The sequence below is a fragment of the Telopea speciosissima genome, chromosome 4 (genome assembly GCF_018873765.1).
Source record: "Telopea speciosissima isolate NSW1024214 ecotype Mountain lineage chromosome 4, Tspe_v1, whole genome shotgun sequence".
NCBI lineage: Eukaryota > Viridiplantae > Streptophyta > Magnoliopsida > Proteales > Proteaceae > Telopea > Telopea speciosissima.
In genome coordinates this window covers 50,167,974-50,189,025 of record NC_057919.1, presented here as the reverse complement: position 1 = coordinate 50,189,025, position 21,052 = coordinate 50,167,974, and the positions used below count along the sequence as shown (strand labels likewise).

General features: G+C 39.3%; 1 long non-coding RNA gene across 2 annotated transcripts; it reads right to left on the bottom strand.

Annotated features, from left to right (window-relative positions):
* Nucleotides 1–600: 600 nt before the first annotated feature.
* LOC122659070 lies at nucleotides 601–18,615 on the bottom strand. 2 transcript variants are annotated; one of them, XR_006332512.1, is made up of 3 exons: nucleotides 18,293–18,615; nucleotides 17,842–17,846; nucleotides 601–611 (listed from the first exon to the last, which is right to left on the bottom strand). It is a non-coding gene; the product is annotated as an uncharacterized LOC122659070 (long non-coding RNA). The 2 variants fall into 2 exon arrangements; XR_006332511.1 differs by lacking the exon at nucleotides 601–611 and adding an exon at nucleotides 16,208–16,217.
* Between the last annotated feature and the right edge of the window lie 2,437 nt (nucleotides 18,616–21,052).

The following is a 21,052-nucleotide window of genomic DNA, read 5'->3' as shown; positions in this document are numbered from 1 at the left end:
CCATAAGGTCAGCCTCGGTTATAGTACTTTCTACAGTCCTGACGCTGCCTTCGACTAGTCTAGGGGCTTGGGACGACAAACTTGCCGATCCTTTTCCCTCCTCATCTAAGGACTCATCTTCTAAAGACAACCCCGAAGACCCCTCTTCTTCAAAGGATGACCCAAAATCTCCTTCACGACCCTCAGAGATAGGCTGAGCAGGATGGTCAGACTCTTGAGGTAGACCTCGGCCATATCGATAGGTCGGGAGGCCACCAACCCGGGCTCATCCAAGCCCAAATCGAGAAAATCTATTACTGGCGACAACACGTCAAATTCTTGACTCGATTGCGCAATCTCTCACAGCTCGCTGAGAACTTCCTCTTCTAATCCACTACCAATTGACATCACTAGGGGTCAGAGCCCTTACTAGATGCCGAGGCTGAAGAAGAAGAGTTACAAAAAATGTGAGAGGAAGCAAGCTCAGACACGCTCCAACGCCGAAGAGAAAAAACTGAGACATGCGACGATGAGATAATCGAGTGTGAGGAGATCCGAGTGCTTGGGAGGCCGAGTGTTCTGGGTTATCCGAGCGCTCTGAAAATGAAAGCAGGTGGAAATGAAGAAAGACCCTCACCTATTTATAGGGGTGGGGGCAACCGAACCGATAGGATCCGATGGTTGAGAAGGATTTGAGAAAATCCAGCGGCATAGATCGAATGACAATTCGAATGCCCGAGTGCAATGATGGCTCCGAGTGATGTATCGCATGGACAACAAAGAGCTGCCTAACGTGGCACTAACAACACTTAATGTCAGAATCCGTACAAGTTCACTGAACCTGAACTGATCGACCTCGGCCATGAATGTGAACAATCGGCACTTTCAGAGATGTACTCACCAAGGTTATTCGAGCCTTGATGAGAGGGGGCAAGTGATAAACCATAAATATAACGGCCTATCGATGGATGACATGTGGTTGATCCTAAGCCGAGTCTGAGAACTCGACCCAAAAAGAATCAGAAGCCAACTAACTAGAGATGGTGGGTTAAAAGAAAGGGGTCGAGCCCTCATGGTCGAAAATGTGGCCAAGCCCTCATGGTTGGCAATATAGTCGAGTAACTATCATCGGCACCAAGACCGAGCCCTCATGGTCGGCCATGTGGCTGAGTAACTATCATCGACGCCAGGGCTGAGCCCTCATGGTCGGCAATTTGGTCGAGTACATATCATCTGCACCAGGACCGAGTCCTCATAGTCGGCAATGTGGCAGACCCCAGCGCGGTCAGCGGGTAAGCCAACCCCTCCTCGTTCAGAACCCCTGATGAGTCCTACACGCTCATATAGCGGTGCAGATGAAGACACCCAGAGCGCCCCCGAGGCCAAAGGGTCACCCCCCCAAGCCGAGCCCTCCAATGAGGCGTCACCCGTAGCCCACCTAAATCACGAAACCACGTCAGCACCTCCTAACAATCACGGGATACGCCAAATCAGCCGTCATCTACCAGCCAAACCGTATTGCACTCAAATATGGACTCTTACCAAGTAAGAGTCCCCTTCCGAATATGACTCCTCATGGAAGATTGCTACAAAAAATAAGACTCTTCCCATATGAGGATTCTTCTCCATCGCCCTATCCTAACTCTATAAATACCCAGGTATGAAGCTCAAAGGGAAATCTCACTTCTTACTAGGTTGAAATGTTGTGGCTTTGGAGACCTGACTTAGGCATCGGAGAGTCCTTGGCCAGAGTCACACCGGCTCTCTTGTGCTAACTCGATTTTTGTAGGCTCATTTGCTGGTAGACCGAGCGGCAAAGATTTTCAGACGCAACAACTACATATCAATTTCTCAATAAAATTCAATCATTTACCTTCTATGTGTCATTCATTTGTTTATCTAGATGGTCTAGGTTGAATCGTTTATTTATTTTTGAATATATATAGATGGTATAACTTTATTGCCAAAAAAGAGGAAATAGGAGGCAAGGAAATATCAGACACTACCGGCAGGCTTACAAGCAACTACTCCTCACGAACCAATACCATGGCTTGAAGAAACAAAGAAAACACACCAGCCCAACACCTTGAACCAACGCAACCCAAGAGGTCGAGACTTCAAACATGGAAGGAAAATCATTAATGCCCCTGAATCCAAACCAAGTATAAATTCCTATGGCTTTGCATTTGTCATGAATATCCATCTTGATATACCTCACAATCATGGGCTTAGGCCTTATTTTGTTTTGAAAAAACCTGAGATTTATCTCTTTCCAAACATGATAAATAGTGATTCTTTATTGCTTTGTACTACCACATGCTCAACTCATTCAAATTTACTTGCACACTAATTTGGTCTTAAGTCTTAACTAATTTGCATGCGGTAGATACTATGTACGCCCTCCCCGACAATCTCATTTTACGGTCTAATGATAGACAGTCCAACTAGTTTTTAGGAGCATGTTTGTGTATAATGATAAAATGAGAACAAATAGAAACAAGTTTAGTAAGCCTGAAAACTATACCTATAGTACAACCCTTGGAGAATGTCTTTTGGTCTTGTTAATGATAGTTTTTTTTTTTTTTTTTTGGGGGGGGAAGGGTGGGAGTGTGCAGCTTTAGGGCTTTCGATGGCTATTCTTTATCTTGTCCTATAATAAAAACATTCTTTGCACACAAAAAATTGAAAAAAAAATGAAAAAAGAAAATGACAAAATCCCTTTGTCTTGTGGATACAAGAAGAAAACCTAGTTTATCACACCTATTTGTATCATTTGGAAAGTTGATGTGGCCATTCCAACCAAGGATAGAGAATATGGTGGTTTGGATTAGCTACATGTCAATTTCATAGCCTAATCCAATTAAATAGCCTTTGTGAATTGGCATGCATTACCGTGTATATCTATGCACACCAACTGGTATTTACTTTGACCACTACTCTACACTCTCCTATAATACCAATTTTTTGAAAGTCCATTTTGTCATTTAGCAAACTCCTTTTGCATTCAAATTTTTTGAAATGTGACTAAGAGATTTTGGGGGATACTTACCCACAAAATTTCACCATCATCCAAACTACATGTAACAAAATTATGTTCCTATCTAAAGACTTCTTCTAGATTTGCCAGGCCATTAAAAAGAAGAACACTGGCAATTATGGTTCTAGGAATTGGCATTTTTTTTTTTTATAAAGAGGAATTGGTGATCAAAATCAGTCATAACTGATCTTGAATTTGGTCTAATCAATTCCAATTTTTAGGGGATTTTTTATTGAGAAAATGTTCTCTGCACTGGGAGCGAAGGATGCACCCAGACACATGGGGGTGGGCGGAATGGTCACCCGGCCCCCTGAATGACGAAAAGGGCACCTTGGTCCACCCCATGTGTTTGGCTGCAACCTACGCCCAGATCGTCTCCCATGCAGAGTACATCGCCCAATTTTTTAGGGAAAATTATATGATTGGCTCTCCCTGTACTTTTGTATGTATACATGTTTGGGTTGCCCATACCCAATCTGATTGGATTGTGGATACAAAAACAACAAGACACATAGCTCGTGATCGAGGGGGATTTGTAGATTATAAGTAGGTTCCGGATGGCTTCCAAAAAATCTACACTGAAAAATTGACACAAGTGAAGCGATTTGAGAAGTTGGTACCTATCAGCTCACCTTGCGCACTAGGCGTAACTTACTTCTTCCTGATTTGCTATATGCCCTAGAAGTCTAGCATAATCTACTTTCAATTATAGTACCTTTACTTTTGGGATTTTCATTTGTTTTTTTATGGTGGTTTTATGGAGATACATTTGGATGGTACTTTATTTGGATAATGTTTGTTTGAGAATGGTTTTATTAAATTAGATTTTGTAAATACTGTTGTTTCTTCTTCATCTTTTGTGATTAATATTGATAATAATTCAGAATCAATCGAATGGCATGCTAGACTAGGACACATAGGTCGTAACATGATGATCAGGTTAGCTAGAGAAGGCCTTCTTGGTCCACTCGCTAAAGTCAACCTACCGACATGTGAGTCCTGTTTAGTTGGTAAGGCCCATAAAAAACCTTTCAAAGAGGCAATTCGAGCAACCCAAAGCCTAGAGCTTGTCCATTCGGACATCTGTGAACCAATGAATGTGAAGGCACATCATATTGCTTCTTATTTCCATACCTTCATTGACGATTATTTGTGATTTGATTATATCTACTTGATCGCTCACTATTACGAGGCATTAGATTGCTTCAAACGCTTTGTAACAAAGGTTGAGAATAAACAAGGTAAGAGTTTAAAAACTGTGCGCACTGATCGAGAGTGCAAATATCTATCAAATCAGTTTAAAGAACTGTGTGAGAAAAAAAGAATCACCAAGCAATTGACTATTCCTTACACTCCCAAACAAAATGGTGTAGCGGAATGAAGGAATAGGACACTCTTAGATATGGTTAGGTCAGTGATGGCGTAGGTCAACCTTCCAATATTTTTTTTGGAGACGCTCTTATGACCGCTGCCTACATCCTTAACCGGATGCCATTACTGTCAGTTCCTTTTACTCCCTATGAATTTTGGAAAGGCGCAAAGCCTACTTTGGGGCATCTACGACCTTGGGGATGTGCTGGTTATGTAGTACTTCCTATAAGTTTGGGAAACTTGCCCCTAGAGCTAAAAAGAACATCTTTATAAGATACTCTAATAGCTTAAAAGGCTATGTCATGTACGATGAACATCAAGATGGAGGAATGACGAAAATCAAGTCATCCAATGTAGATTTTCTTAAGACCGATTTCCCTAGTATTAAAGACGATAGTAGAGATCTTGACCTCCTAGAGATAGAGGCTGATGAAAACGTCTCACCTACTCTTGGCAAAGGTGGGGAATTAATAATTCATCCTGTGATCACCAGAGAGGGTGAGAGTGATCATTAGTCCAGTGGGAGTGCACCACCTAGTAAAAGTGCACAACTTAAAACTTGAGATCCTTTTGCAGATAGTAGCACAGGTGGACATGTTTTCCGCCATCATTCTGAGATTGAAGGGGACATCCTCGTTTATGTTCCAAGAGATGAGGATGAGATAGCTTCGGTAAGAGAGGTGCTCTCCTCTCCAACTAAAAAAAAATGGCAAGCTGTTATGGAAGATGAGTTGAGTTCTATGAGTAAGAACCAAGTCTGGGAGTTAGTTGACATTCTGCTTGGGCGTAAAGCCATCAGAAACAAATGGGTCAATGAAGGTCAAACACAAGGTAGATGCTTCAATTAAAAATTATAAAGCACGCCTTGTGGCAAATGGATATACCGAGGGTGTAAACTATGATGAGACGTTCTCCCTATGGTGAGAATGGTCTCTATTCACCTCATTCTAGCCATTGTCGCAAAATTGGATCTGGAACTCTACCAAATTGACCTTAAAACTGTTTTTCTCAATGGAGAACTAGATGAGATCTTTATGGCTCAATTAGTGGATTTTGAGGTGAAGGGTCAAGAGCGCAAAGTATGCCATCTCAAACGTTCCATCTATGGTCTTAAGCAATCATCCAGGCAGTGGTACATTAGATTTCATCATGCCATTACCTCCATTGGTTTTGAAATGATGAAGATGACCACTGCATATATGTAAAATGGTCCAAGGAAGGTTTCCTTATCTTATCCTTGTATGTTGATGACATCCTATTGGCTGGAAATGACACCAAGTTGATTGTCGCCACTGGTTGTCCTCTACTTTTGAGATGGACATAGGTGAAGCCAATTTTGTTTTAGGCAGGAAGATTGTGAGGGACTGCGTTAGGAGATTTTTTATTTTATCTCAAGAGACTTACATAAAGAAAGTCCTAGAGCAATTCCATATGAACAACTTGAAACTCATAGACACTCCAATGGACAAGGCATGCGCTTTAAAAAAGACCAGCGCCTTAAGACTGATAAAGAATGAAATCAAATGTCCAAAATACCCTATACGACTGTATTAGGCAGTTTAATGTATGCGATGATGTGCACGCGTCTAAAAATATGCTTTGATGTTAGCATGGTTAGCCATTATCAAAATAACACAAGACCAGTTCATTGGCAAACTGTAAAGAGGATCCTTCAATACCTACGTCGGACTATAGACCTCTCTCTCACCAATAGTGGTTCAGATTTGAGACTAAGGGGTTATAGTGATGCTGATTGGGCTGGTGATAGAGATGAACGCAAATCCACCTTAGGGTATGCATTATCCTAGAAGACGACGTCGTTACTTGGAGTAGCAAGAAACAAACTTGCATTGCCCTATCCACGATGGATTCAAAGTATGTCGCATGTTCGACAGCAGTTCAAGGGGTAGTTTGGCTCAGAAGGTTCTTGCAAAGACTTAGTGTTTCTGCTCACTCAGATGACACTGTATTTATATATTTGTGATAGCACAATAGTGTTGGCTTTTGCGAAGGACCCCAAGTTCCATGTGAGAGCCAAACACATTGACAAACGATATCATTACATTAAAGATATGGTTGCACAAGATGAAGTTGTTCTGAAACATTTCTCCACTGGGAATATGTTGGCTGATCCTTTGACCAAGTCCATTGCTAGAGATGTTTTCCTTATTCATGTTAAGAACTTGGGACTGAGGCAGATTTGATATGTATTTACTTTGGGACACTTTTTTGGATGGACATTTATTTGTATCTCTCTTTCTTATATATATGAGATATATTTGCTTAAGTGATATTATGTTGACACATTTATTTATTGTAAAGATGTCACCAGGATTTGAGTCGACCCACTCACATGGGTGACTCACCTTGGCACTTGAGGGTAGCAAGCAAGATGAGCCTATGAGCATTTGTGCTTTGTGGCACCTTAGTTAGAGCTATGATGAGGCATTATCTGGTCAAACATAGAAGAGACCACACTTCTACGTAGCCTGTGTAAAGCCAGATGTGAGGTTTCAGGTAGAAACCATGAGGGTGACTGTGTAAGAAACTCAAGATAGGCGTTTGGCACAGCGACTAGACTAAGATACGTATGCATTTATTTTTGTGAGTGACATGCCCACTTTAGTGGGAGTTACACTGTGGCATACATATCATACTGTATGTGCTTGTACCAACCATGAGGGTGACTATACAAGAAACTCAGGATAGGTGTTTGGCACAGCGACTAGACTAAGATCCATGTGGCATTTATTTTTGTGAGTGACATGCCCACTTCAGTGGTAGTTACGCCGTGGCATACACATCATATTGTATGTGCTAGTACCAACCGATAGTAAGAGGGACTGAATAGATCCCTGGTTTGTCACTGTGTGAGCCACATGGATTATATTAATCCTTAAGTACCCTTATTACCCATGACAATGTCATAAAGAGGACACCCAATAACGCTACTTTGACCTACTCCTTAGGATCATGGATGATGCAGTCTAGCGGGACACGATTGGGAAAGCTGTTAGGGATAATCAAATTAACATATGGGGCTTAAGGAAAACCATCTGGCATTACACCTTTGTTTGTGACACATTGCGCAGCGACTTGTTGTGTTTGTAATCAACGTAGTCATGAGTACATTATTTATAAGGGGTTAGCACTGCTCATCATGAGGGATCGAGAGGGCTAGATCTAGTGTAATTGGATTGTTTAAGGTATTTTGAGATTGTTTTATGAGTGATGTGCTATGTTGGTTAGATAGAAGCTTGATATAGCACTCCTACCCTGTTTTATCTCGTTAGGTCGCACACCTTATTTTCTGTATAAAGAGTTACATGTTTGAGAGATGATTGGATGAACGATTGAGTTAGTGTGTTCTTTGTGGGATTCCATCTATTCCCAAGGATTTGTGGTGTGGAGTTCTCCATGGAGAAGCCTTTCAAGATATCTAGAGATTGAAGAAGATCATTTGAGTTTGTAAAGTTCATAACCAAATCCGTATGAGATCCTTCCGCTGCGTTCCCATCTCCATTTAGGTAACACCCTAATAGGTGGTAATTTGTTTACATGGTCCAATCCTGCACACAATAGAACCAATAGGCAGAGCGGGTGGGAGCCCTCGGAATGGGTTCCGGGGGAGGACTCTCCAATGCCTAAGTTAGATCTCAGAGCAATATAGTAGTTAACGAGACCGGAGATGGAAGGTCTGGTTCTAAAGCCTCAGGGCCTTAACCAATGAAATAGTCATAAGGATCTTACCTTTCTCCTTCTTTTGTTGCCCTCTTATATGACATTTTCCTCATTCCCCTCTCCTTCCTCAAGGTTGAGTATTCTTCAAGTTAGGCGGGAGATCCAAGTAGGGACCATTAATTGAAATTGTCAGTGTTGTCAGTGATTGTGCCTTTGGTAGGCCACATGTAAAGTTCCTTATGCACAGTTTAGGCGTGAGGCAACGACTAGGGCCTCGACCGGCTTATGGGTCCTCATTCTCCGAACCACTTCTTAGTTCGACTTATTATGCATAACCTTATGGCATTGGAGGTCAGATTCCATATCTATCAGGTGATAAAGAACTCCTCGATCAGAGAATATGAACCCCATGATTCTTGAGCTTCTTTTAACCCATGAGACCTCCCAAGATAGGCCCTATGTGCCCAAAATTATCCTTGAATTTCCTCCCAAAAATTGCATACTAATAATTTCATTCGATAAAAATCAAATCTTTACCCGTATTTCCAAGAGAGAGAGAGAGAGAGACTTTTAGTGGCTCACTAATTTCTCCACATAGATGCGAACTTTGTATTGATTTCCATAAACATCAAGCATCGGCAGTTTGAAACTCATTCTGCTCTTTAACTCATTCTGCTCTTTTTTTTTCTTTCAGAAAAGGACCTTAGAATCCATTCTGAATCAGAAAGAGAAATGGTTTAGAGTGAAAATTTTAGTCACAAAGGGTAACTTAATCGAAAGGGGAAAATAAGGTAAAATTGAGAATTGAGAGGCAGAGGTGGGCAATTGTAAGAAGAATGGTGGGATCAGGGACAAGAGTTGCAGTGGGTAGAGGAGGGAAGAGGGAGAGGGAGAAGCGGAATTACCAAACATAAAATTCTATTTTAAAAAGTTGGTAATGATGTGGTGTGGGCAAATACGTCTGGTTACAACAATGTGTTGTAACTAAGGGTGTCAAAACCAAACCGAAACCGAAAACTGAACCTAAAACCGAGCCGAATTAACCCAACCGAATAAATTCGGTTTGGTTTCGATTATGGTATATGAGCATTTAATTCGGTTCGGTTTGGTTTCGATTTTAGTTCAAAAACCGTCGGTTTAATAGTAGACATGGTGAGGATCCTTACACTGCAGGGACTATCATTTGGAAAATCAAGGAATGGGTGAACAACCTTCCTTATCCTTCTAAGTCTAAGCAACCGGCTAGCCCTAGAGAGTCTCTAATTTTAAACTGCTTTGGCTTAAAGGATAATCCTCTTAAGCAGAAACCCCCAATTCCAATTTACTGGTGTCCACCTTTTTTAACAATCAAACTTAACGTGGATGGTGCTCTTGAAGGAGATCTAGGCTTAGGTGGTGGAGGAGGAATTATTAGGAACCATGAAGGTGTTGTCCTGAGGGCTTTTTCTAACTTTTATGGGGAATGTACTAACTCGGTGGTTGAGTTGAGAGCTCTTCTTGATGGGCTGAAAATGTGTTTGGAACTGGGTTGCTCAGAGTTTGTGGTCAACTCTGATTCGGTCACGATTGTTAAACTGATTAACCAGAGGAAGTGCAATTTGTGGAAGGGGTGGTATTGGTTCCAGGAAATCATATTGATTTGTAATTCCACTTGACCTATCATCACTTCCGCTTTTTGGGAAAGCAATATTAGCTTGCTGATTTGGCTTGAAAGACGGCTAATAACAATGTTTTCCATGCTAGGACTATGCTCCCAATAGGCCTTAGCCGAATTTTCTGGGAAGACAAATCGGGATTACCAGTTCTTAGAAAATAGTCTCTTTGTTTTTAATTTATGATGTAAGGGATTATCTTGAGTGCTTGAGAGTTTGGTTCTCCTTGGGTTGGGGTAAGGCGGCTATGCCCCTCCTTGTATTCTTTTTTCCTCTATGATTAATAAAATTTTGGGGCCTCCCCCGGGTCCCAGATAATATTCGGGGATCAAAAAAAAATTGTGTAAATAAATGGATATATGCATAGATATCACTATATGTACTAGTGATGTAAGTGAATATTGTATGACGTTAGATATCAAGGAATGATGTGATGTACTAAAATGTATGAATGCCATGTTACGACTTCTGATGTACTAGCATGTCATTTCAATGATTGTATGTACTACTACACTATATGAATTGGAATGAATTGTCTATACAAATGTCATGAAAGAGTTAAGTAAAATGAAAGCAGTGAAATGTATGATATAATAGTTTGTAACCCGTCTCAACAGGGGTGGTATGTTGAGCAAGGCTAAAGGAATGTTCCTCACTCTAGCAGTGGGATGCTTGGTTGGACCAACCAAAAGCCTTGCAGAAATGTTTGACATGCCCTATCTTCGGGTAGGATACTCCGCCTAGCTAGTGGAATGCCGAGTCCCTTGTGAGCTTGAAATGGGACTGAATGAATGATTCTCCAACTTCGGGTGGAATGCCTCGCTCCTCATGGGCTTGGGATGAGATGATCAGGAAAGTTCAGTGTCGTGCCAAATGGCAAAGCCTCATATCATTATAAATGATGAAACAAAATTGCTTCTTTGTAATAGACTATCATAAAAAATGAATGAATCATGAATGTGTGAATAATGAACTGCATATGAATGATTGTAATTATAATATGAAGAGTAAATTACGTAGCCCTGCCCTGGACTATGGCCTAATTGCAACCCCCTCCCCTGTGTATTAGAACCTTATATTTATACCCCTGAAGGCTGACAGTGTTAGTCTATTGTTAATTGAGGAAAGTAAAAGACCATGTTACCCTTTTTTTTTCTCCACTCCTTCCTCTTTTTGTTCCTCTGCAGAACTAGTGAATCGTTCATTGAAACCTCTAAATCCGGCATCCATTTCTATCAGTGCCCTCGCCCAGAACCTCTTGAATCTACAAGCCCCACATTGCTAGTACCATGGGTGAGCCCTGATAATCCCAGCAACAACCATCCCCTGTCCTCCCTTCTTCCCTTTGGACGATATCAACTCTGAAACTCTCAACCCTTCCTCCCTAAGCATCCTCACTACACAATCCTTTAGTCCATCATAAGGGTTGCCTACAACTGCAAACTCTGCTTCACCACATCCATAGGGGTAGGATATTGTCCCTCAATAATGGATATTTATAAATCGTGCATATTGCATAGGATTTGGTCTATCCATAACAACCTAGGTGGTGATTCCTTTTATTTTTAAATCGTGCTTCCCATACCCCCTCTCCATAACACCAAGTCATCCTTGGGTTTCTCATGAGTCTTGCCCTTGATGACAACTTTGAGCTTCTCAACCTTCTCTCTCATCTTTCGTTCCTTTTCAGCTCTCGGGATATTCCCGAGGTGCATTAACTACGATATCTCCTTGTTCCTCTATCAACATCCCAAAGGCATGCCCTAGATACTGTTGGGGCTGCCCTATGTTCGGTTCTCCAAAGGTGGATGTTGTGTCAACTCAAGACTGACCCTGCATTGGATGTAGAAGGAGAGATGTTGGAAATTTTCAAGTCAAACCTCAACAAGTTTGAATGGATGGGAGACCCCAAGGCCCACCTCAAGGTCTTCATTACTGTGGCGAAGGTTTGGAATCTCGCAGAGAACTGAATGGTTTAGGCATTTCTCTAATCATTTGTCGGATCAGCTTTATGATGGTTGATCAGACACAAACTCAAACTTGGACAACGGTTGTGAAAGCCTTCACAAAGCAACACTCGTACAACAACGAGGTTGCTATTACCCGTCAAGAGTTGGAGATCCTAAGGCAAGGGCTGACTGAAGGATTATCCAATTTTATCATGAGATTCAGGTAAAAGGCCGTTAAGATGTGGAACCACATGGTGAAAGCAGAAGAGGTGGAGATGATCCTGGAGAATCTGTATGGAGAATATTATGATTGTTTTTACTGTTAGCTACAGGATAGCACATTGTAGACCATTTGTTCAAAAATGCACATGGCAAGCTAGTCATAAGATGCAAAATCATAGCCAAAACTTAGAGGTGAATATGGTGAACTCAAGTAAACATAAGTTCACCTATTTGGGCATGGCTAGGTCTCTGATGTATACTAAACTGAAAAGGGCAGGGCTTTTGGGTATAATTTCTCCATTACCGGTCAAAGATCCCCTACCATCCTAGTATAACCAAAATCAGTATTGTGACTATCACACCCAAAGGGGGCATCCCATTGATGAATGCATTGCACTTAAGCATGTTATCCAGGATTTACTGGAAACAGGAAAGTTCAAATTGATGGCAGAGCAACAGCCTGATCAAACAATCAATCTTCTCGAAGAATATTTGAGAGGATTTGATACCACTAGAGGTCATGATATGGTAGATGTCCCCATCAATGTGGATCACCTAAGATGCCCAAAAATTTTCTCTCCCTCCATCAACCAATATGATTGCTACTAGTATGGGAAAGCCAAGTGAGCCTAAAGTTAGTAAGGGCTCCAAAGAACAAATTTTGGTTGAACTGTAATCTCAAATTGACCTTTTGACCTTCCATCTCCAAGAACAAATTGTGCATCGTGTTCTATGGACAAGGGGTGAAGAGTTCCTAAAACTGTCTCATGAAATTACTCTCCTCAACCAAGGGAAAGACGACATCTTCCAAGAGCTTGAAGAAATATATAGAGAGACTTTGGCACTCATCATTCGACAAGTTGTTATGAGTAGCACAAATATATCCCAATAGTCTTATTGTTGCAAAATCAGCAAGTTTTGCCAATGACTAGACTAGACCCCATGAGGAAGCTCCTTCATGACCTACATAATATCGTCGTAATGGCAAGAGCGTTAGCAAAGGATATTAGAAGAAGTCTACTTGACCTAGTTGGCCCGAAAGAAATGGCCTCAAAGTATCCTTTGAGAAAATTATTTGTATCCTCTAACACACCCAAACGGGTTAAGATCTATCAGGATGCATCTTCAAGGCAAACGACATCACAAGCTTCGACATCGGTTCCCCTCATGGAATAGCAAGACCCGTTGCCCCAGCAAACTCTGGGAAAAGGCAATGGAAAATTAAACTAGGGGCAACCATATCCGCATTGTACACCGAACTAAGAGAAACAAGACTTTTAGGCACCATTCCTCCATGTTTAAACGACAATCCTTCCCCAAAATGGTACAAGCCGAACGTGTATTGCCATTATCATGACCAATAGGGTTGTCCCATTGATCAATACTTCCACCTCTGGCATACCATCTAAAATTTGTTGGATGCCGGGAAAATTGAACTCCGAAGGCGTTAAACTATAGTCATTAATTTGATGAGCATTAGTCTTGCTGGTTGACTTAAAATGGATCCAACACCCAACTCCACTTAGAAGAGCATTTTTTGTGGTAAAAGTTGCACAGTTCTCTGGTGAAGCAACATTAGTACTTCACTATTATATAGACGGGATCACACTGAAGACATCACTGGGTTTGAATCCCTTAGGTCTTTAGATTTTTGTTCTGTCAAATTTCCTTTTGTAAACTCACCTGATGCATTTTTCCATCGGTTATCAAGAAATATGTCTCTTTTTTATACATCCAACCTCTTTCCTTTTGTCTTCATACAAATGCCATTTCGTGATGATTTTGTGAATGTTTGTCTAAAAATAATAATAATGGTTGGTTCTGAATGCTTAGTTCAAAAAAAAAATTATTCATTTGAGGTCAAAGTCTTGGTAATCAAAGATCCCGAGCTTTCCATACATCTAATCCCCCTTTCAATAAGCTTGAAACTTAGAAGAGGATTTCATCCTATGAAGCCCATTAAGAGAGGCCATCTTTGGCCATTAGATATCCTAGATAGATCCTAAGACAACATAATCCGCTAGTCTCCCTATCATGCCTTAGGTTCTTCCTTAAAAAGCCCATCTCAACTCACCTACAACGTATTTTTTGAATACCCTCCTACTTGTTGCATGGACCACTAGCTTCTAGGGTCTGACCAAGAGAAAAATCTGAGTTGAAACTTAATGTCTCAAGAGAAATAAGATTCCCAAAAAAAAAAAAGGAAAAAGTTCCATTTCCAAGACCCAAGTTGGGGCAATCTAAAAAGGGAGAGTTCAAAAAAAAAAAAAAAAAAAAAGAGAGAGAGAAAGAGGATGCATTGGCCTAAGATCTTGCAAGCAATTGGCGGCAATCACCGAATTGCCAATTAAACCATGTGGTCAAAAATTTCCAATTTTCTCAATTAAGCCTTTGTGATGGAATTGTCAAAATTTTCAGTCAATCTTCGCGAGCGAAATTGACAAAGTCTTAAGTTGGAACATAGGGCCAGAATTCCTTAACCTGTTAATTAAACTTATGGAGGGCAAAATTGCCAAATCCCTTAACAAACTTTCGAGCAAAATCACCAAGTTTTTTATTGAAATGCGGGGCTAGAAATATCGAGCCATGGTTGGACCTTAGGGGCATGTTTAAGCCTTTACCATAATTTGGGACCTAGTCCTAACCCCTATTATAACCTTTTAAAGTCCTCTTGGGCTAAATAACGATAAGATTCTCATCAACTACTTCAAGCTCACTCGAGTATGACAAAACTTAATTATCAAGGCTTTGACATTAAGTCATATAATCTTCTGAACTACATTTGACATGATCCCTATCTAGGATACGTAGGTAGCTTGATGAAGTAACAATCGAGTTTGGTCCACACATACACAGTTTTCCATTTGTTTACATCATGTGTATCACATTTCTATTTGCTCCACTTTCCTATCAATCACATTTTTGCTTTCCCCTCCTTCCTGCTAATGTCTCTCTCTTCGTCAACCTTTAATATGATCCGGTGATGTAAAGAAAAAATAGAAGGAAGCCCATTTATCAATACCAAAATCAAGGAGATTCACGATGATCATTAGGATAGCTACGAATGTCAATGGCATGACACTCATTACTCTAATCGCCAGCATGGTCATTGGTATATAAGAAGAAGAATCAGTTTGTCATTGGGGCAATCTCTATACAAGATGAAGAGAATAAAGGAGGATGAGATGGAAGATTTGCTGCCTCTGGGGCAATCTACCGAGATAGGGGCATGTGAAATTGAAGAGGCACGTAACCTATGGGGGTTGGTTTCTGATCATTGGAAAGTCTCGGCCTGAAAGAGTAGGTAGTCATACAAGAAGGATGATACTGTCCAGAGGCAAATGCCATGGCTGTCCTTTTATCATTTCCATGAGGGAAACAAAGAATGACCTATATATCCATCTTTTTTATAGCCATTCACCCATTTAACCTACTCTATCAAATCCTGTCCAACACCTGGATAGTCTCGATCTGGCAACATCGTTTGTAGGGCCTACATGAGTAACGAGGATATACCTATGCGGAATTGCGCAATTGTGCATTACCAAATTAGAATGTTAATAAATATAGGTTTCAAAATAAAATGTTTTCATGAATATTTTTTTTTCAAATACTAATGATGAGTAAATCATAGAAAATGTTTAAATGACTCCCAGATTGTCTCTACAGTGAGACAATCAAGAGTTTTTCTTGATGCCATCACATATAATTGTACACTAACCATTTCTTAAGAGCATAGTGTGATACAGATGAAGGGTATTTGGTAAGCATCATTATTTGTCTATGGTTGTGTATGATTGTGCTTCCCTTTGCATTTTTCTTTTGCCTATGTTTGTCATAACATTCACATGGGATTATGTTTCTTTTGCATAGGAATGTGTTCCCTTTTTCATCTAAAAAAAATCATTTGCATAGGATAGTGTTTCCTTTCGCATTTCAGATTATTTTTGCATAGGATTATGTTTCCCTTTGCATCTGAAAAAAAAATCATTTGTATAAGATTGTATTCCTTTTGCATTTTAGATTATGTTTGGATAGGATTGTGTATTCCTTTGCATCTTAAAAAAAAATCATTTGTATAGAATTGTGTTTCTTTTGCATTTCAGATTATGTTTGCATACGATTGTGTTTTCCTTTGTATCTAAAAAAATCATTTGCATAGGATTGTGTTCCTTTTACATTTCAGATTATGTTTGGATAGGTTTGTGTTTTCCTTGTTGGAAAATTACAGTCCATGGGATCATCAAACACATGAATCAATTGTCTATCATGTTGGGTTCACAACTATTGGAAATCTGGGTCAGCCCATGGTCTCCCATTGTGACCCTAGGGCAATCCCATTGTTGCCCATGGGAATCCTATTGAATCCCAATTAGGGTTTAGTATCAAAACCTCTATTTTCTTGTTCCATAAAACTATGGAGTCAACAAGCACAGAGAAAAAACATCTCCTTTCCATCCCTTGAAAAGAGGGAATCATCCCATACCCGAATGTATAAAAAATATATCGATTGGGGTTTCTTTCACATCCCATGATTAGTTGATCTTGTCGTGGTCAAAAATAGCAGTGATTTCATGTAAACCCGCGATTCCATTTCGAACGCTAACATAGTTCAAATGAACCGAACCTTGCTTTGATATTTTATCTTCTTACCGGGGTAAAGTAAAATATTATAGGAAATGGGAGTAATTCGTAATCATCCGTGTGGATTCTTCCCCCAACTAACAAAGAGATCTTGACGGAATTGCCACATATGCAATTGAGCACAATTTTGCAAAGAAATACCCCATAGTTCTATACATATGACCAGCAACGAGAAAAATTAATGCAATAGCTAAATGATGATGTGCAATATCGGTCAGCCATAAATTTTGCGTTTGTGAATGAAATCCCCCGAGAAGAGTTAGAATGGCAGTCCCCTCTAAATTCTCTCAATTCTAAAGAATTTTCTACTTTTTTATTCGATTTTCTAACCTATTTTACTCTAAATAAACTTGAATCTTATTTTACCTACTTGATATTTTTAAAAAGGTTAGTTGAATTTAATTTTCAAATTCACTCATTGAATATTGAATGAGTAAAGGATTGAATTGGATTCGGTTGGATGGTACCAACGAAATTGAGTGCGGAAGAGCAGACGGAATAAATTTAGCAACACTTTTCCCACAGGATCTGTTGCAGGAAAGGGATAATGTGCAACTTCAAGTTGTCAATTATATCCTTTATGGAAATGGCAAACCAATTCGAGGAATTTCTCACACAAGTATTCAATTGGTTCGGACTTGTTTAGTAGTGATTTGGTTAAAAAGAATAATCTTCTCCTTTGAGAATAATAAAAAATGGAAGGTGTTCAATTGGAACATGAAAACATGACTGAATTGCTCCTAGTTACTCTTCGAAACGGAATGGAAGCAATATCTTCATTTCAAAATTCTACTGGAATCTAGTATCAGTAAAAGTAAAGTAATGTATTATTACAAATAATAACTTTTCAATCAAACAACTATTTCAAGAATTCCCGTGTTCCTATTTCGAAAGGAAAAGGGATCTAGATAATAGGAAAGTTTTTTCAACCGAATTTGAATATTCTATTCCGATGAACTGGCTCTTACCAGAATTATATATGGATATTCTAATGAAGAGCAGCTGACCTCCCCCCCTTTTTAACTTCTTTTCCTCTTCAAAGAGTAAGTCGTTTTATTATTACGTAGATACATACTTTCTACGGGAGGCAACATAGACATTGTGGTTGAAATTAGAATTAATTGCATGCAATTAGATCAAAAAAATCCTGATATTGATATGTAATGATTCAGGCTAATTAATCCATTTATTTGGAGAGATAATGATAAAGAAAAATAAGAGAAGAGTTTAAAAAGGAGATTCATCAAAAGATTCCCTTTTTATGTGGAAAAGGCCCGTATCAATAATTATGATCTTACGTATGGACAATTCCTCAATATCTTGTTCATTCGCAACAAAATATTTTCTTTGTGCGTCGGTAAAAAAAAAACATGCTTTTTTGGAGAGAGATACTATTTCACTAATCGAGTCACCTTGTTCTTAATAAATCGGTAAGAGTATTGTTCCGATAAATAACTCTTCTATAGAGTTCATTAATATCCGAACTCATTTGTTTACCCCCATCTATTTGAATGATCGGTCTCAACTCGGGAGGAAGAACTGGTAATAGGCACAAAACCATCCATTCTAGTTCTACATTTGTTCGAATAAAATGCTTAGCTAATTCCATGCGTCTAACCAAAAAATCTAATTCTAATACTAATAGAATAGAAAACTATTGACGCATGCATTATATGGCATTTACAATCTGATAATAGTGACATAGCCATACCACTCCAATTTGGATTGAAAAAAGGCCAAGTCAAATAGTCTTCTACATACACGTTTTCATGTTCCAATTGAACACTTTCCATTTTTGATTATTCTCAAAGGAGAAGATTATTCTTTTTAACAAACATATGCAGATCCAATCACGATCTTATAATAAGAACAAGAGATCTTTCTCGATCAATCCCTTTGCCCCTCATTCTTCAAGAATCAGAAAGATCCTTTTCGAGTTTGAATTTGTTCATTTGGAATCTGGGTACTTATTCGATCTAAGAAGGACCTTGTGTCAGGATTGAGAAATTCTATGGCTCGAATCTTTAGTATTCTCTTATTTATCACCTGTGTCTACTATTTAGGCAGAATGCCTTCACCTATTGTCGAAAGGCTGGAATGCCAACAAACGTCTATTACTGAATTCACCCGACCCGCCATTTTGGGAACGTCCAGTGCCAAAGTTATTGAATGGATAAGTCTGGGATGTACTATTAAACCAAAATTGGGGTTATCTGCTAAGAACTATGGTAGAGCAGTTTATGAATGTCTTCGCGGTGGACTTGATTTTACCAAGGATGATGAGAACGTCAACTCCCAACCATTTATGTGTTGGAGAGACCATTTCTTATTTTGTGCCGAAGCAATTTCTAAAGCACTAGTGATCCTTTTGTCGATGGATGCTCCTATTACACTTGTAGTCTCTGAAGGATGAGAACCAACTATGTAGCATCTACATTGAGAAATCAAGTGTGTATGTATTCTTTTTTATCTTCTTTATCATAACTTCACCTACCTCAATGAATGACGAAGACCTATATTCACTTTATTAAATTTTTATTAAATTAACGACGAGATCTATTATCATTTCTCGTATCCAGAATAATACTAATCCAACCCATTTCATGAATAAAATGTGACCAATTAACCAACCAACAAAACTACTTGTTACAAATAATAATTAAGACACTTATTGCATAAAATAAACATTAAGATCTGTTAACCTGTTGAGCCTCAAGTGTTGATCCTTCTCCAGATAATGGTTCTTACCCTAACGAGCCGATCAACCAAGCCCTAATCCGGATCTCCTTGATGCAGTAGAAGATCCCTAAGCCAAACCAGAATTTCTTCTCCAAAATCTGGATCCAATCCAAAATTCTAGGGTTTTCAAAATCCTAACCGATCTCACTACTCTAGAGAGAAAGAGAACAAAGGAGAAGATAGAGAGATGAGAGAGAGTGCCAGGGGATGATTTTTCATGAGGGGGAGGCAGAAAAATCCGTCCAAGGCTGGAATGCACTGGCCATCCCCCCTTGGTGTGTTTAAATAGATGAGGCTCTAAAGAGCCTCCTCATTCCCAGTGAGAGTCTGACACTCTCTCTCTTCTCAAGTCAAACTTAAAACCTAATGGGCTTAAGTGATGAACTTCTAATTAGTGAAGAAGTAGAATCTAAAATGGGAAAAATATAATTAATTAATCTAAATATTAATGGGCCTTTAATTAATTAGCATCAAGCCCATACTAGTTTAAATAAATTAATTACTAATTAGCAAATCCCAGAAATACCATTGCATATTAAATATGCACCAACCCTCCACTAAACAACATCATCTTCATGGAACCTAGGGCATGTACACTCGTACTGCCGAACCCCATTCCATGGTACATGTCCGTATCAAAGCGTCTGTGTACGTGATCGACATCTGCAAAACACAATTAAACTCTTTAATCAAATACATAATTATAAGTTATCATTTTATGTGAAAATAAATTTTGTAAAAAACCATTTAACAAAACGGTACATGATCCTTATTCAAATCCGACCATCCATAGACTAACTCCCCTTGATGTTCCTCAATCGAGCAGTGAGACCATGTTGAGTGACTCTTTCACTCACACAATATTTACGCATTCCCAGAACACCGCCTTTAGTTCCCTTGAACCGCAGTTATTGGTGAACCAAAGAATACGCTCACATCATGCAGTGACAAGACCCTCTCAGGTACTAGGTCTCGGTGATGCATGTCTATCCCAAACCTACGTCTGGCGAATAACATATGAGGGATTCGACAAAATAAGATTCTTCACCAATACACACCCATGTGTGTACTCGCATTCGTACCCCGACATTAACATGTCTAGGCATACCCAATGTGACGACTATATGATATGGGGGCCCAGCCCAAACCTTAGTCATGACTATCAATTTAAAGTGAAACTTATGGACATTCATTGCTCAAAAATTTTTATATCGAATGTGATAATATTAAACCAAAATGTATGAACTATTTAATTACAAAATAAACCGAGTTAAACCGGATGTGATAATATCTTCAGATTTCTGATTTTACTTTGTTAATCTTTTTTAGTGATAGATTAATTAGTAAAGCAATATTTTATTTTGATTTTAGTGAGTTAAAATCCCATCAGTGGTGCACAATAGACTGGGATTGAAACCCCATATGAAACCCTCGAAAACAAAGGTTAAACAACCCTATTTTGGGCTTAGAGTTTTCCAGAGAACTGGCAAGCTAATTGGATGAAAACCGATCCGATTGCTAATTGGCGAGCCAAATCTGAGGAAACCGGATCTGTATTGTCCTATTTCAGTAAATTTTGACTCTTTTGATCTAAAACTCCAACCAATGACTCTCTAACATGCTTAAAGCATTTTTAATAGGTTTGTAGGTAGCTTTAGCAATAGGATAAGCTACTGTAATGATATTTTGTTATGAATTATATAGGAGATTTTGCCATACCCAAGCACTTGTGAGTTTAGAGGTGCACGTAACAAAAAGAGATAAGAAAGGAAGGTGAG